Source organism: Sapajus apella, unplaced genomic scaffold, assembly GCF_009761245.1.
Source record: "Sapajus apella isolate SASKATOON/1434 unplaced genomic scaffold, GSC_monkey_1.0 scaffold16, whole genome shotgun sequence".
In the NCBI taxonomy this organism is placed as follows: domain Eukaryota; kingdom Metazoa; phylum Chordata; class Mammalia; order Primates; family Cebidae; genus Sapajus; species Sapajus apella.
The window spans coordinates 1-15,710 of NW_022436956.1; positions in this window are offsets into that span (position 1 = coordinate 1).

Here is a 15,710-nt window from a genome sequence, read left to right on the forward strand (position 1 = left end):
GTGTGTGTGTGTCTGTGTAATAGAGACAGAGAAGGAGAGAAGATGCAGCTCCTCTCCTTTGAGTGGTCCGTTTAGGCCAGAGAGCTACAGGAAGCACCTCAGGCCCGGGTAAGCTCAGGGCCCATCTGTACCAGCACCAGGAGCTGCATACAGCCAGGTGCCCTTGCAGGCCCACTCTCCCCACTCCTTCTCCCTCTGGGCCTTCTATTCTGACAATGAACCTGCGTCATTCTCTAGAAGGTCAAGAGTCTGGAATGCCTGTTCTTCTACTGGCCACAAACATCACTCCACAGGCCACATTCATTTCCAGTTTTTTACCCTTTGAGCCCTCAGCATCTGTGGATGCAGCTCTGCCACTCAGCCCCTCTTTTTCTTGAAAAATCAAGAAATACCATTCTCTCTATTAATAGAAAAATTAGAAAATGTTTATGATTTGGAAGATATAGAAAAAAGTATCTAACAGAATTCAACATTAATTCAGGATTAAAAACGTATTCCTGTTTTTTGGAAGCCAGAATCTACACTGTTAGAACTTCCTGAGTAATAGATGTCTTTTTGTTATTTGTGGACCCCCTGGATTATATGAATTGATGCTACTGAAGTGGGCCCCCAAATAGCTTCAGGCTAAAGACCAAGAATTGGGCCTTCGAGCCAGCACAGCCAATGCATAGAGCATATTGCTCGGCGGAAGGAGGCTGTCTGAAAGTGATACACAGTTTATGATTCCAATGAGAACACTTTCTGGAAAAGGCCATACTTTTTTCTATGTCTTTATACTTTTTTCTATATCTTCCAAATCATAAACATTTTCTAATTTTTCTATTAATAGAGAGAATGGTATTTCTTGATTTTTCAAGAAAAAGAGGGGCTGAGTGGCTGAGCTGCATCCACAGCTCAACTATAGAGACAGTAAGAAAGTTTGGCTGCTAAGAGTTTCATTGTCGGGGGATAAAAAGTTGGAGCCAAGACATTTGGGGGATTAAAATCCAGGAGGTTGTAAGTGTCCTGAAATTATTCCTTAGGATACTGCAAGGTGGGTACACGCCATTATGGCTTTGTCAAAACCCAAAGCACGAGAATTCTAATGTAAGCCATGGACGTTTTAGTTAACAGCAACATATGGACATTGGTTCAGCAGTCGCAGCAAGCATACACCACCAATTCCAGATGTCACTAACAGGAGAAGCTCTGCATGGGGAAGAGAGGACATGTGGGAGCACTGTCTTTTCTGCGCAATTTGTTTGTAAACTTTAAAATGCTCTGAAACCATAAAGACTGACATGTTTTCTAAAAGAATAATAACAAAAGTAATGCATAACCTAGCATGTGCAGGCTGTGAAGAAATCGGAAATTAGTTCAACCATGGTGGAAGACAATGTGGTGATTCCTCAGGGATCTAGAACCAGAAATACTTTTTGACCCAGCAATTCCATTACCCAAAGGATATACCCAAAGGATTATAAATCATTCTGCTATAAAGACACATACACACGTATGTTATTGCAGCACTGTTTACAAAAGCAAAGACTTGGAAGCAACCCAAATGCCCATCACCGATAGACTAGCGTGTGGGCTATCCTGCAGAACATGCTGTATGTGTGTGAGGAAAGCGTGTATTCTGCCACTGTTGGGTGCTTGTTTTCCTAATATCTCCCAGGTCTAATTTTTGTTCATGTTTTCTAGATCCGTGTTAATCGTCTCCCTAGTTGTACTATCTGCTATTGAAAGTGAACTACTGAAGTCTCTAACTAGGAATATTATAATCAAATGGTCTACTTCTCCCTTCAATTCTGTCTGTTTTAACATCGTGAATTTTGGAGTTCTGTTTTTAGATGAATAATGTTTATTATTGCTGTACGTTCCTGGTGGTTATCTTGTCATTATGAAATGTCCTCTGCATCTCTAGTGTCATTTTTAAGTCATTTTTTGCTGATATTAGCATAACCACTCAGCTCTTTTATGATTGTTACCTGCAAGGTATACTTTTTCCAGTCTTTTAATTTAAATGTATCTTTAAACCTAAATTACATCTTCTATAGACAGCCCGTAGTTGTGTCTTTTATTTAAAAAGGAATTGAATCCGACAATCTCTGGTTTTATAAATTGTTTAATTTATTCTCACTTAATGGCATTGTAATACTGTCTGGCTTCTCGCCTGCCATTATGGTTTTTGTTTCCTAGTCCCATGTCACTTTGGTTCCTCTGGTCCTCATGTATACTCTTCTATTATATTAAATGGATAGGCTCTAATGTAATATTTAAATTTTTTATGACTTTAATTTTTTTGTGATTGCTCTAAGGCTTATAATATACACTAATTATCAGAATCTCCATCAGAGTTTTATCAACTTATTGCCAATAAACTAGAAACTTTGTTTTTATAGAGCTTTATTCTCTCTCCACTTGCTTATATAATTTCTGTCTTACATATTAAATCTACATATGTAATAAACCCAAGAATACATTGCTAAAACGATAATCTCAAGTCTTTTTAAAAAGTCGAGAGAAGAAAAAGAAGCAAGTATATACAGAGAGATGATATTAACTTTGGTATTTGGCTATTCTGGTTCTCTTCATTACTTCCCCTGAATTCAAGTTAGCATCTTCTGCCCTTTTCTGACTCCAATACGGCTCTGCTTCTGCCTGCCTTCTGTGAGCTGTTATTGCTAAATATATTATATTTCTATGTGCTATAGGCCCAACGCCTAAGAATACAATTATATATATCTTTATACTATTGCCTTTTAAATCAGTTAAGAGAAGAAAGGAGAAAAAAATTGTATATATTGTCTTTGTAATTATATAATCACCTTTACTGATGCTTTGTTTTCCTATGTGTGAATTTTAATTATCATCAGAGTTCAATCGCATATACAAATCTAATGAACTTTTAATAATTTTTTTGTACAATAGATCTGCCAATAATAAATTATTTCAGTGTTTGTTATCTAGGAATATCTATTTTGCCGTCATTTCTGAGGGGCAGTTTTGAAGAATGTGAAATTCTTGGTTGACAGTCATTGGAGGCTTTCTTTGTTTTATTTTTCTTTTAGCCATTTGAACATGCCATCCTGTTGCCTTTCGGCCTCCCTCATTTCTGATGAGAAGCTAGCTGTTAATCTTATCAGGGCCCCCTTATTAGTGGTAATTCATTTTTCTCTTGTTTTTTCGAATTGCTCTCTTCTGAGTTTCAATACTTTGACTATAATGTGCCTAAGTGCTGAGGTTCAACTTATATGGAGTTTGCTGAGTTTACTCATCTTTGATGTTTAGATTAAGGTTTTCCTCAAATATGGAAACTTTTCCTCCATTATTTATTTTAATATTTTTTCACTTACCATTTTCCCCTTTAGGTGCTTGACTACAAGTACATTGGTGCATTTAACGGTGTCTCACATTTATCTGAGTCTTTGTTCTCTTTTCCATTCTTCAGATTTCACACTCTATTGAGCTATATTCAAATTCATTGACTCTATTCTGCCAGCTCAGCTGAATGTTGAACTAGTGAATATTTATTTTGGTTGTTACATTTTTCAACTCCAGAGTTATTTATTTGGTTCCTATAAAGTAATTTCCAGTTTTAATTAATATTCACTAACTACTGTCATCATATTTTGTTAATTTTTTTTCTTTTTTATAGATAGGTCTGGCTGTCATCCAGGTTTGAGTGCAATGGCGCAATCACAGCTGACCACAGCCTTGAACTTCTGGGTTCAGTCGATCCTCCCATCTCAGTCTCCTGAGTAGCTGGAACTATAGGTATGTGCCACTACACTTAGCTAATTTTTGTTTTGTTTTGTTTTTGTATAGATGGTCTCAATGGATCCTCTTTCCTCGGCTCCCAAAGTGCTGGTATTATAAATGTGAGCTACCATGCGTGACCCTTTCTTTCATTTTTAAGTATGATTTTCTTTATTTCTTTGAAAAAACATACATAGCTAATTGCTTTGAAGTCTCTTTCCTCTAAGTTCACCATCTGGGCCCTTTAAAGGCAATTTTTATCACTTGCTTCTTTTCCTGTGTATAAGTCACACTTTCCTTGTTCTTGACATGTCACTGATAATGTTGTTGTTTGAAATTGGACATTTTAGATAACATAGTAAAGCAACTCTGAATATGGAGTCCACGCCCCCAAGGGTGTGGCATCGTTTTTGTTTCATTGCTTGCTCATTTGCCTAGAGACTTGACTGAACCAGTTCGGAGAGATCTGTTCCCCTTGCAGTGTACAGCATATGATCTTTCCTCAGGTTTTCCTTCTTATTTTTATTCTTTTAAAACCTGGGTTTATAAGCTCAATTCTGGGTCAATAGAAGCCACTGACAGGTCAAATGCTGTGCTTAGGTCCACTTTGTCACATGTTTACCTTTCATTGTTTGGTGCGTGCGTGCGTGCGTGCGTGCGTGCGTGTGGCTTGGAAACTAATTACAACACAAGGAGTTTATTTTTTGCTTCATTTTTTCCCAGTTACTAGAAGCTTGGAGGTTCTTTCTCTAACTGGCCCAAGAGGCAAAGCCTTGAACATACTCACTGTCTTCCAGACTTCTAGGGAGCCACTGAGATGCTATTTTTAATTTGGCTTCCTGTTCAGCCTGTGTTTAGCCAGAGATTGTGCTGCGTGGATTTCCCGGTGTGTTGATGGGTCTGTGTGCAGCACACGGAATGCCTTCCAGCCTGGAATCCATCTGCTGTGATCCCTCCTATGTTGCTGCTGCCTAAAGCACACACACAGCATTCAACTCCCAGAGTTCACTGTTGTCTCAGGAGGGCTCTTCTCCTCTGTCTCTTTTCCTAGTTCTCTGTTAAACTTCTGGCTTCTTTGCTGTTTCACTTGTATCGAACTTTCCCCAGTAGTACCATTGCCTGTTCTAGTGCTCCCATACGTTAGCCCTTCACTTTCGGTCCCCTCAGGAACAGCTGCTGAGCTTTTCATCCTCACGCCCTGCCTTTCCCCATGGGCAGATCCCCTTCCTCTTTGCACTGGAGTTGGCGGTGGACACCTGCCTTTCTTAGAGTGGCACCCCTGCTCTACTAGAGTGATTGGCAGTTCTTGGTCTTCTTGGAGTGCCCCTATTGCTATGGACTTTTCATTGTATGAGTCAGCTCAGACTGGGCCGGTAAGAAGCTAGTACTCTCATCCTGCCATGCCTGGGTTAGAGTTCCTGTCTGAGTGTAGGGGCTGGTTGGGGAAAAGAGGTTCAGTCTTTTCTCCCATACCTACCTGGAATACAATTTCTGCAACACAGAGCTAAGGGAATGAGAAACAACTGCAGCTTGCCCTTCCAGTGTGAAACTGTAGTCCTAGACTCTGGATGGGCAGTAACAGCCCTCATCTTGACTGCACATGCCCAGAACAGAGGTTCTGCAGCATTGGGTAGGGCTTGGATAATGAGGTCACAGCTCAAATGCCACAGACTCGCACTGTACACCAAGATTTAGTAGATTTTCCTAAATGCATTTTCTCTATTTCCCCTAGGTCCCTAGGACAATTTCCAGAGTTGTTAAGTGATTGTGTTCTATTTGTTTGTTTTAAATAACTTTCACCAGTTATACTCTTTGGCTGGGCAAAGGGCCTGCCAAAATCTTTATTCTATTATTCAGAAGTCCTGACTTCTCTAAGTTTTAGAGCAGCTTCTCCAGTAGCAATATTTTATTATCTAATCGGTGGAAGCACTGGTGCCGATGAGTGGGTCATGGCTTTCTGGAATGCTTCTTGAGAAAATGCATGACAGCATCCAGGTGGGAAGTGGGCTGAGATGGCTTAGTGCTGTTGGCTGTGGGTACAGCAGGAGAGGTTGCTGTGGATTGGCCATCCTGGTGCAGGGTAAGGTAAGGGCACACACTTGACCACCTCTTGAACACAAGATTCACTTTTCTAACATCACGTGTTTCTTTTTCTGTTTAAAGAAAATTTTCGTTTAAATGATTTGGAATTGTGAGGGACAGAATGTGAAATGATACTTTCCAATCAAGTTGCAGAAATAAACAATAGTTACAAACTAAAACCTGTAAAATATGCTTCTGCCTTAAAGATCTCTGCTCCTCTGTCCTCAATTCCACATTGACAGCATCAACAGCACCAAGTTAGGGTTGAAGGTCATGGATGCCAGGCTCTGGGTTTGTGAGGCATGGATGGTATGCAAATGCTAGAGTTCTGTGTTTCTTTGGGGAAAATAGAGCAGACTGTCTCTTCTCCCTTTGACTGCAGAGCACATTTGTATGTTTCACTTAAATACCACTTTCTGCTTCTCCTAGTGGAAGGTTTTTCCCTACTGCTCACAATAGATGGGCAATCATTTACTGTTCCCTGAAGTGACTGAAATTAAGAAATCTGTTCACCAACTGAAAGGAAAATGGAGACCAAGAGAAGAGAAAATTATTAGGAGAAATATAAATCATTCTATTATAAGGACACATGCACATGAATGTTCACTGCAGCACTGTTTACAATAGCAAAGACTTGGAACCAACCCAAATGCCCATCAATGATAGACTGGACAGGGAAAATGTAGCACATATACACCATGGAATACTATGCACCCACAAAAAATGATGAGTTTGTGTCATTTGTAGGGACATGGGTGAACCTGGAAACCATCATTCTCAGCAAACTGACACAAGAACAGAAAATCAAACACCGCATGTTCGCACTCATAGGCGGGTGTTGAACAATGAGAACACATGGACACAGAGAGGGGAGTGTCACACACTGGGGTCTGTCAGGGGAAAATAGTGGAGGGACAGTGGGGGGCGGGGAGTTGGGGAGGGATAACATGGGGAGAAATGCCAGATATAGATGATGGGGAGGAAGACAGCAAACCACACTGCCATGTGTGTACCTATGCAACAATCTTGCATGTTCTTCACATGTACCCCAACACCCAAAATGCAATAAAAAAATTATTACGAGAAATCAAATGAAGTAAAAAGGGCTTTATCACTTTAGGTGATAAAGATTTTAAAGCTCTCAGCATCTAGTTCTCAATTAACAAATTCACAATTCAGTTCTGAAGTTAGGGTTTTCTGTGGTCAAACTGAGCAGAATTATTAGAAGTGCTAAAAAAAATTGTTTTTGAAGATTTTGTGACTGGGGAGTAACCATTTCTCATCAATAAACCAGAGCTGGCAGGCCACCAGCAGCAGGGAATTGATAACTCTGCTTCCAAAGAGGTAAGTTTAAGAGGCTCTCTCCAGTCCTCCAGGCAAAGAGGATATTTCTCTAAGGCTAAGTAGTTCTTTAAAAATCAAATGAAACAACGATGAAGGTTAGGTGCTTGGAGAGTAGGAACTAGAAGTGCAATGAACCCAAGGACTCTGTGTGTGAGACTAGCAAATGCATTTTCAGAAGTGCTTTTCAGAAACACACACGCGCACACACACGCGTGCACACACACACACAGAGTAAACCAGAGCTGGCAGTAAAACTTGTCTTTATGAAAACTGTGATATTTTGATATAAACAGTTCAGAATATGTTCTATATCTTAAATAAAATGTTAAAAATATAGTCTTTTAATATTTTACTTTTGTGTCTTTTTAGCTTTGTGAAAAGATTCATACTTGAATATAAACATGTGTGTGTCTGTCTATTCCCGCACAGTGTGTACAGTACACATAAACACATAGTGTAGTTACCAGGAGGCAGACCCTGGCGCCAGACTGACTGTGTTAAATGCAGCTCCATGTAGAAGCTCTGTGACCTCCAGCAAGTTATCTGAACTCCCCATTCAGTTTCATGGTCTTTCATACTCATAGACCCTGCCTCATATGATTGTCATGAAGATTAATGAGATAGCCCGGAGAGCAGTCAGAATCACGCGGACACAGCCAATGCTCATTGTCAGCCGCTGTTAGGTGTAAACAGACACATATGACAAAATAGGCAAATATGTGAGCATGTACGTAGTCACACATGTGCAGTGACACCCAGGCACATCAGCATTTACCTGCACACACACCGTCACAGGCAAGCTCATACACATTCACACTCATGTGCATATACGTGTGTTTACTCAATGCATTTATAGTTAAAGTCACTGAATAATATAAGAGGCTAAGGATTCCCCAACTTTCTTCCCTTTTTCACTGGGTAAACGCCCACTTCTTCTTTGAGTTCATTTTTGCACATAACTTTGACTCTCCCGGACAGAGTGAATTTCTCTTTTGGGTAGAATTTATTACAGTGCATTTAGTGTTCAAGTGTTATTACAGTGTGAATTCCTCCAGGGCAGGGATGGTGTTTTCTTTTCTTTTTTTTTTTTTTTTTTTTTGAGAGTTATATTTTAATTTTCACTCTCCGTTGGTTGTTAACATTTTTACAAAGAAAGACACTCAGCATAATAGCAGTTGGAGCAGAAGTTATAAGATCTAACAATTACTGAGCACTAGCCACCAGCATCCTATTTTTTTTACACATGATATTTTTCATTCATTATAATTCTTTGACAGAGGAAAGTGGATGTAATTATTATCCTCAGGATTCAGATGAGGAAATAGAGACCCAGAGAAATGACTTGCTATTAGAATTCAAGCTAATAAGTCTGTCTTTAGGGCTGTGCTTCTGACTTCTGCCAGACTACCCTCCACAGAGACATGGTTTGTTCACCAAATATTAACTGAAAACCTTCTGTGTGCGGAGTTCTCCCTATTAGGCACATCAAGGGAAAAGACTGGGACAGCAAGGTTCATTATCTCATGACAAGGGAGTTGAGTACATGGGCATACAAGAAGTTGGTTTAGGAGCAGAGGTTTTAATATGCAAAAGAAAGACATAGGAGAACAGTTGTCTCTCCTGAGAAAGAGTGGGGCATCCGAATGGAACTTCCAGCCCACAGCAAAGCACATTGGGTTTTACAGACTGGCTTCAGGAGGTGGTGTCTGATTTACATAGGTCCCAAAGATTGGTTGGATCAGGTGTGGACGTTTACACAGTGCACGAGGAAGCTGGCTGCCCCACATTAATCTTCTATTATGCAAGTGGAGCATTTGACAGCATCACGTTGCCTATTTCTTCTTCTTCTTCTTTAAATTATACTTTAAGTTCTGGGGTACATGTGCAGATCGTGCAGGATGGTTACATACGTATACACACGCCATGGTGGTTTGCTGCCTCCAACACCCCATCACCTACATTAGGTATTTCTCCCAATGTTATCTTTCTCCAATGTCCCCACCCCCTGCTATCCCTCCCCTAGCTCCCCCACCCCCTAAAAGACCCCAGTGTGTGATGTTCCTTTCCCTGTATCCATGTGTCATCACTGTTCAATGCCCACTTATGAGTGAGAACATGTGGTGTTTGGTTTTCTGTTCTTGTGTCAGTTTGCTGAGAATGATCGTTTCCAGATTCATCCATGTCCCTGCAAAGGACAAGAACTCATCCTTTTTTATGGCTGCATAGTATTCCATGGCATACATGTGCCACATTTTCTTTATCCAGTCTATCATTAATGTGCATTTGGGTTGATCCCAAGTCTTTACTATTGTAAACAATGATGCAATGAACATATGTGTGCATGTGTCTTTAGAATAAAACAATTTATTATCCTTTGTGTATATACCCAGTAATGGGATTGCTGGATCATCAAATGGTATTTCTATTTCTAGATCCTTGAGGAATCGCCACACCTTCTTCCAGAATGGTTGAACTAATTTACACTCCCACCAACAGTGTAAAAGTGTTCCTATCTCTCCACATCCTCTTCAGCATCTGTTGTCTCCAGGTTTTTTAATGATGCTATTCTAACTGGCGTGACAGAACTGGAACTTCATATGAAACCAAAAAAGAGCCTGCATAGCCAAGACAATCCTAAGCAAAAAGAACAAGGCTGGAAGCATTGTGCTACCTGACTTCAAACTATACTACAAGGCTACAGTAGCCAAAAAAGCATGGTACTGGTACCAAAACAGAGATATAGACCAATGGAACACAACAGAGGCCTCAGAAGTAACACCACACAGCTACAACCATCTGATCTTTGACAAACCTGACAAAAACAAGCAATGGGGAAAGCATTCCCTGTTTAATAAATGGTGTTGGGAAAACTGGCTAGCCATGTGCAGAAAGCTGCAACTGGACCCCTTCCTGACACCTTATAAGAAATTCACTCCAGATGGATTACAGATTTAAACATAAGACCTAACACCATAAAAACCCTAGAAGAAAACCTAGGCAATATCATTCAGGACATAGGCATAGGCAAGGACTTCATGACTAAAACATCAAAAGCATTGGCAACAAAAGCCAAAATAGACAAATTGGATTGAATTAAGCTCCAGAGCTTCTGCACAGCAAAAGAAACAGTCATTAGAGTGAACCAGCAACAAACAGAATGGGAAAAATTTTTGCAATCTACCCATCTGACAAAGGGCTAATACCCATAATCTACAAAGAACTAAAACAAATTTACAAGAAAAAAAGAAACCCCACCAAATAGTGGGTGAAGGATATGAACAGACACTTTTCAGAAAAGACATTTATGCGGCCACAAAACACATGAAAAAGTGCTCATCATCACTGTTCCTGAGCGTTTTCATCTTCGTTCCTCTAGCTGGAGCCTAAGACCTCCCCTCCACCATTCCCTAACACCTCACACATTGAAGTTTGCCTTTCAATCTGAATGTAATGCATTTTTATGAATGAACAACAAACAAATGAGTAAGAGAAGAGCCGAGTGGGCTTCAGTCTCCTCATGGAGGCTGCGTCTCCTCCATGGGACTTGCTGTGTGTGTCGAGGCAATGCCAGCACAGTCAGCAGCGCTGCAGAGCCCATCAGTGTGGCTGCTCCCCCATGGCTCACTGGCCCCTGGCTGTGCCCACTGTATTGAGATGTGGGTGACAACCCCTTATGTTTGCCAATCTAGACCTTGCAGTTTTCAAACCGTTTTCCTCCACAGATAAAAATTATACTTTCATTTGACACATCTGAAGAAAAAGTCACTTGTGTACATCAAATTTCAGAATAACAGTAGGCCAGAAAGATAAAGCAGAAGCTCATGAGAGGGGGGAGCCCAGGACAAGAACCCCGTGGAAAAGGATGAGGGACGGCTGCACACATGTGGTTGAAATGTTTGGACAGAGGCAAATTGTACCCCGTTATTTCTTTTTTTTAAATACAGAATTTGGGGGTGGTGTTTTTTTTCAGCTATACAAAAAGGTAAAAAGTGCATTGTGAGGAGGGAAAAAAGCAGAAATTAAGCAAATAGTACATACAAATAATCTGTGAACTTGTCTGAGAGAAACCAGTTGAGATCCTGCTCTTAGAAATCATGATTTTATTGATTCAAGTGGTTTTCACACCTAACATGCCATTTGCATCTCACAGGATCCTGGGGAGAGAGAGAGAAAGTAAAAAGGGAAAGAGAGAGAGAAAGGGGGAAAGAGAGAGAGAGAGAGAGAGGGGATTGCTGTTCAAAGAAGTTGTATCCCTAGCTCCTAACACAGCATTTGGCAAAGAGTCAAAGCTGAGTAAATAGATGCTAATTGACTGCTTACAGAATAGTTTTTAGTACTTTTGAGTCCACAAAACACTCTTGCAGATGCAGCCCTCACTATCTAGATCTATTTGGCTTTCGGTTCAGAGAGTGAAAGTTAGGGTAACAAGAAATGCAATATCATCATTTGGTTTCTGAGTTTCATAGGGAAACACGCATTCAGAGAATGTAACAAGCCATGCCCAAGTCCAGAGATCATGCGAGTGTCCCCCACAGCCCAGGGCTTACTCCTACTTTCCCTGCTGGTGTCTTTCTACCTAAAGCAGAAATTTGCCCGCCCTTATGATCACTTTCCTTAATTCCTCCAGGGAAGGAAAGGCAGGGCTGGAACAGTTTCAGAAGTACAGGATGGTAGAACTGGATGTGCCTTCAAAGCTGAAGGGTACCCACAGCCCCCGCTCACCATTCAGGTGAGAAATTTGCTCACCTCACTTGCTGGTCTATGACCTTGAAAAAAATCTCTTCTCTCTGAAGCTCGGTTTCCTCATCTGTAAGGCTGTCACCGTGGTATCTAATTCATTGTGTTGCTGCAAGGAATAAATAGGATGCATATGAACATAGCACCTGACTCAAGGTAGATATTTGACAGCTGTGAACTTGAATGTCAGGGATGAGGTTAGAACTCACTCCTCTGATTGTCAGTCCAGTCTATTTACTACAGCAAGCTGCTTCTGGAAAGAAATCACTCCCACAGCACACACACCCATTGCTACACAGTGAAACTTGGCAAGAATCCATGCTTTGTAAATAGCGGTGGCTCAGACCTTCAGCACAGCAGAGGGGGGCACTGGGCAGGAGGCGTAAGACCCAGGCTCCAGTCACAGATCCACGGGGGATGGGTCTGCTGGGCGACTTGAGTGGGACCCTTGACCCTTCTGCACGTTCTGTTCTCATTTGTCAAACAGGATCAGAATGTCTGCCTTGATAACTTCACAGGGAGGGCACCTCCTTAGACCTAAGAAAGTGGAGCCCTGGCCCAGAGCTCCATGCCTCAGGGACCCAGCCTGGAACTGCCTTGAGCAAAATTTTCTCAATCTTCTCTCTGAAGTTAGGACCCACGAGGGCTGACAGTGTCTTCTGAACGGGATGCCCTGAATTCATACCAGCACCCACTTCTTCCATGGGAAGGCAAGCGCCAACCCTTATGTGGTTGACCAGATGCCTCAAGGAGGAGCTCTAGGACTTGTTCAATGTGGTTATACCAGGTCCCCAGGTCTAAGAGGGTAGCCTGGTGAATAGATTTCTCATTGGGTGGATTATAATTTCTCTCAAAGAATCACATAAGACTGGCCTACTAGAATGGTAACACACTAATTTTGGGTGGCTCTCACCTTGGGCACAGGATGAGTTAGTTCAGGGCTCCAGCTGCAGATGCCCCACATCTAATACTTGAGGTTGAGTCATGTGGGAGCCCATGAGTGGGCTCTGGCCTGTCCATGTTCTGATGACAGTGCCTCCTCTAGACACAGTTGTGAGGGTGGCGGGTCTGGTGGCAGGCATCCATTACCCTATGCACCCTCTTCCTCTAGTATGCAGGGACATCACCCTCTACATGGAGACACCAACTCATGCACCATGGAGGTTTCTGGGGGTGGCCACAGTTCGCTCCTCTGAGGACTTTGGAGGTTTTGGCTCCACCACTCTTATGCGTCCTTTTGATCAATGTCCTCTCTTGCTTCTCATTGCTATGGTGAATTTGCTCTCTCCCAGGCTGTGCCCAAGCCCTGCTTGAACAAGAAACATGCATCTCACGTGAGAGTGGGTCCACAGCTCTCACTGCTGCATGGGCCTTGCCTCGCCCGCCTGCTGGTGCTGAGTGGCAGGCAGGACCACAGCCAACACTGCAAGAGATCACATCTGGCAACGTCATGATTATGGCCTAAAGAAGTAAAAGAAAAATGTGTTGTTCTCCATGTGAGCTGGGTTAAGTTAACATGGCCAGAAATTAAATCATCATTCACATCCTGCATACTCTGGATACACTTGAATCTGTGATCAATGTGAATGAAGCAAACAACAACTTTTGGGAGAGTTACTGGCATCCAGTGTTTGCAGCAGTATGGTGGGTGACACAGCAGCATGAGTGAGACTGACACAGCATCAGATAAATGGCATTAGACTGCAGAGGCAAGGCGACCTATATTGTTTCCATACAAATAGGTTCTGAAGAGCCACGGCACTGTGAGTGATGACAGTACTGCTGCTTTTTTCTGCCACTGGGACATATGAAATTACCCAGGAATGACACATCTGACAAGAAAGAAGATAATTGAAAGGAAGAGATGGTGCTATCCTCTGCTAGAATCTTCACAAGCACAGTAAGACATGAAGCAAATATGCAGTGTCTCTCATGTGCCTTATTCCAAATTCTTTTTGATAATTCCCTCTAACTCACACAGGCACAAAAATTGCGCAATGTATCCTTTAATTAAATTGTTTATGCTGACAGGGCTCAGGACACGTGGTGGCTGCTCTGCACAGAGATTTTGAATATCTAATAGGGAAGTAGATATGAATGGTTACAGAATGTAAACAATGCCGGCTGAATTATCAAGATTATATGGTCTGACCTGATGGACACAGAACACAGAATTCTGACTTCCTCCTGGGCATTTTCCCTGAGTCTTTATGAAGCATATCATACTGAGAAACAAGAGACATAGGCAGGCTCCCAGCTGGGCTGTTTACCTGCTGAAAATCCTTCTGTTACAATCCCACTTACAGAAATGGCTTCCATTTATCAGAAAGGGCAGCTTTGTTTGGTAAATTACATTGGAATAATCACTTTTTAAAATAAACCTAATAAGCTTCCATTTTTACCTTAAAATGAGGATCGTGATGGCTGGTCTGCCTTACAGGAAAACTGTTAAACTCAATATGATTATGATGATTATGGTAATGGTAATGCAGGTGGTGGTGGTAATGTTGGTTATGGTGATGATGATGGTGAGGATGATGATGTTGGAATGGTGATATTGGTAATGGTGATGATGAAATATTCGTGACGGTGATGACAGTGTTGGTGATGATGCAGGGGATAGTGACGATGTTGGTGAGGATGATGATGTTGGCAAAGTGATGATGTTGGTACTGGTGATCATGTTGGTAATGGTCATGATGAAATGTTCGTGATGGTGATGACAGTGTTGGTGATGATGCAGGGGATAGTGACAATGTTGGTGAGGATGGTGATGTTGGAATGGTGATATTGGTAATGGTCATGATGAAATATTCGTGATGGTGATGACAGTGATGGTGATGATGCAGGGGACAGTGACGATGTTGGTGAGAAGGATATGCTGGGGGTGGTGATATTGGTGAGGATGATCATGTTGGTACTGGTGATCATGTTGGTAACAGTCATGATGAAATGTTCGTGATGGGGATGAGAGTGATGGTGATGATGCTGGGGACAGTGACGGTGTTGGTGAGGATGGTGATGTTGGCAGTGTGATGATGTTGATGAGGATAATGATCACAGCAACAGTGCATTGGTGACAACACCATTTATGGGGAGATACGCAGTGATAAGGGCTACAAGAAGCTCTCTGAAACCACTGTTTTATTTGTCCCCACAACAATACTTAAAAGCAGGTATTAATGTCTCACTATCTCAGACACTAGGTGCACAGGATCTGAGCGGTGTGCCCAAAGTCACCTCGCAGCTGGGATGACAGCAAGTGCAAGGCAAGTACGTTGTGTGAGAACAATCAAAACAGAAAGTCCCAGCAGATGTGGTGTTGTCCTCCAGGTGGGTCATGTGAACCACACAGGAAGCTCTGACTGCCTGCTGGTCTACCTGCCTCATCCTGCGCTGAATGTCTCCAGAAGCACTAGTTCTTCTAGGCACAGAAAGAGAATAGCCCAGGCCCTGGATAGCTATGGCTTCCCTCCTAGATTAGCCACTTGTGCTTAGGATGCCTTGGCTCCTGACAGTGAAGACAGTGCAGAAAGTGATGAAGTGCAGCAGAAGTCCCTGGCAGAGTTCATGAGCCCCCCATAAGTTCTGACTCCACAATATTATTGCTGTTGGTCGACATGTTGCCTCTGTCACCAGATGGACAGCTCTGCAAAATTGGCAGTGGTTTATTTACCATTCGAGCCCACTGACTGCATAGCAACTCAGTGCAAGCTCTGTGTAGCGCTCAGAAGAGAGAGGTAGAGTTGTCTTCCAGAGAAGCCCAGCTGTCCTCACCCTTGTCGTGCAGTGGAGATGATGGTTTC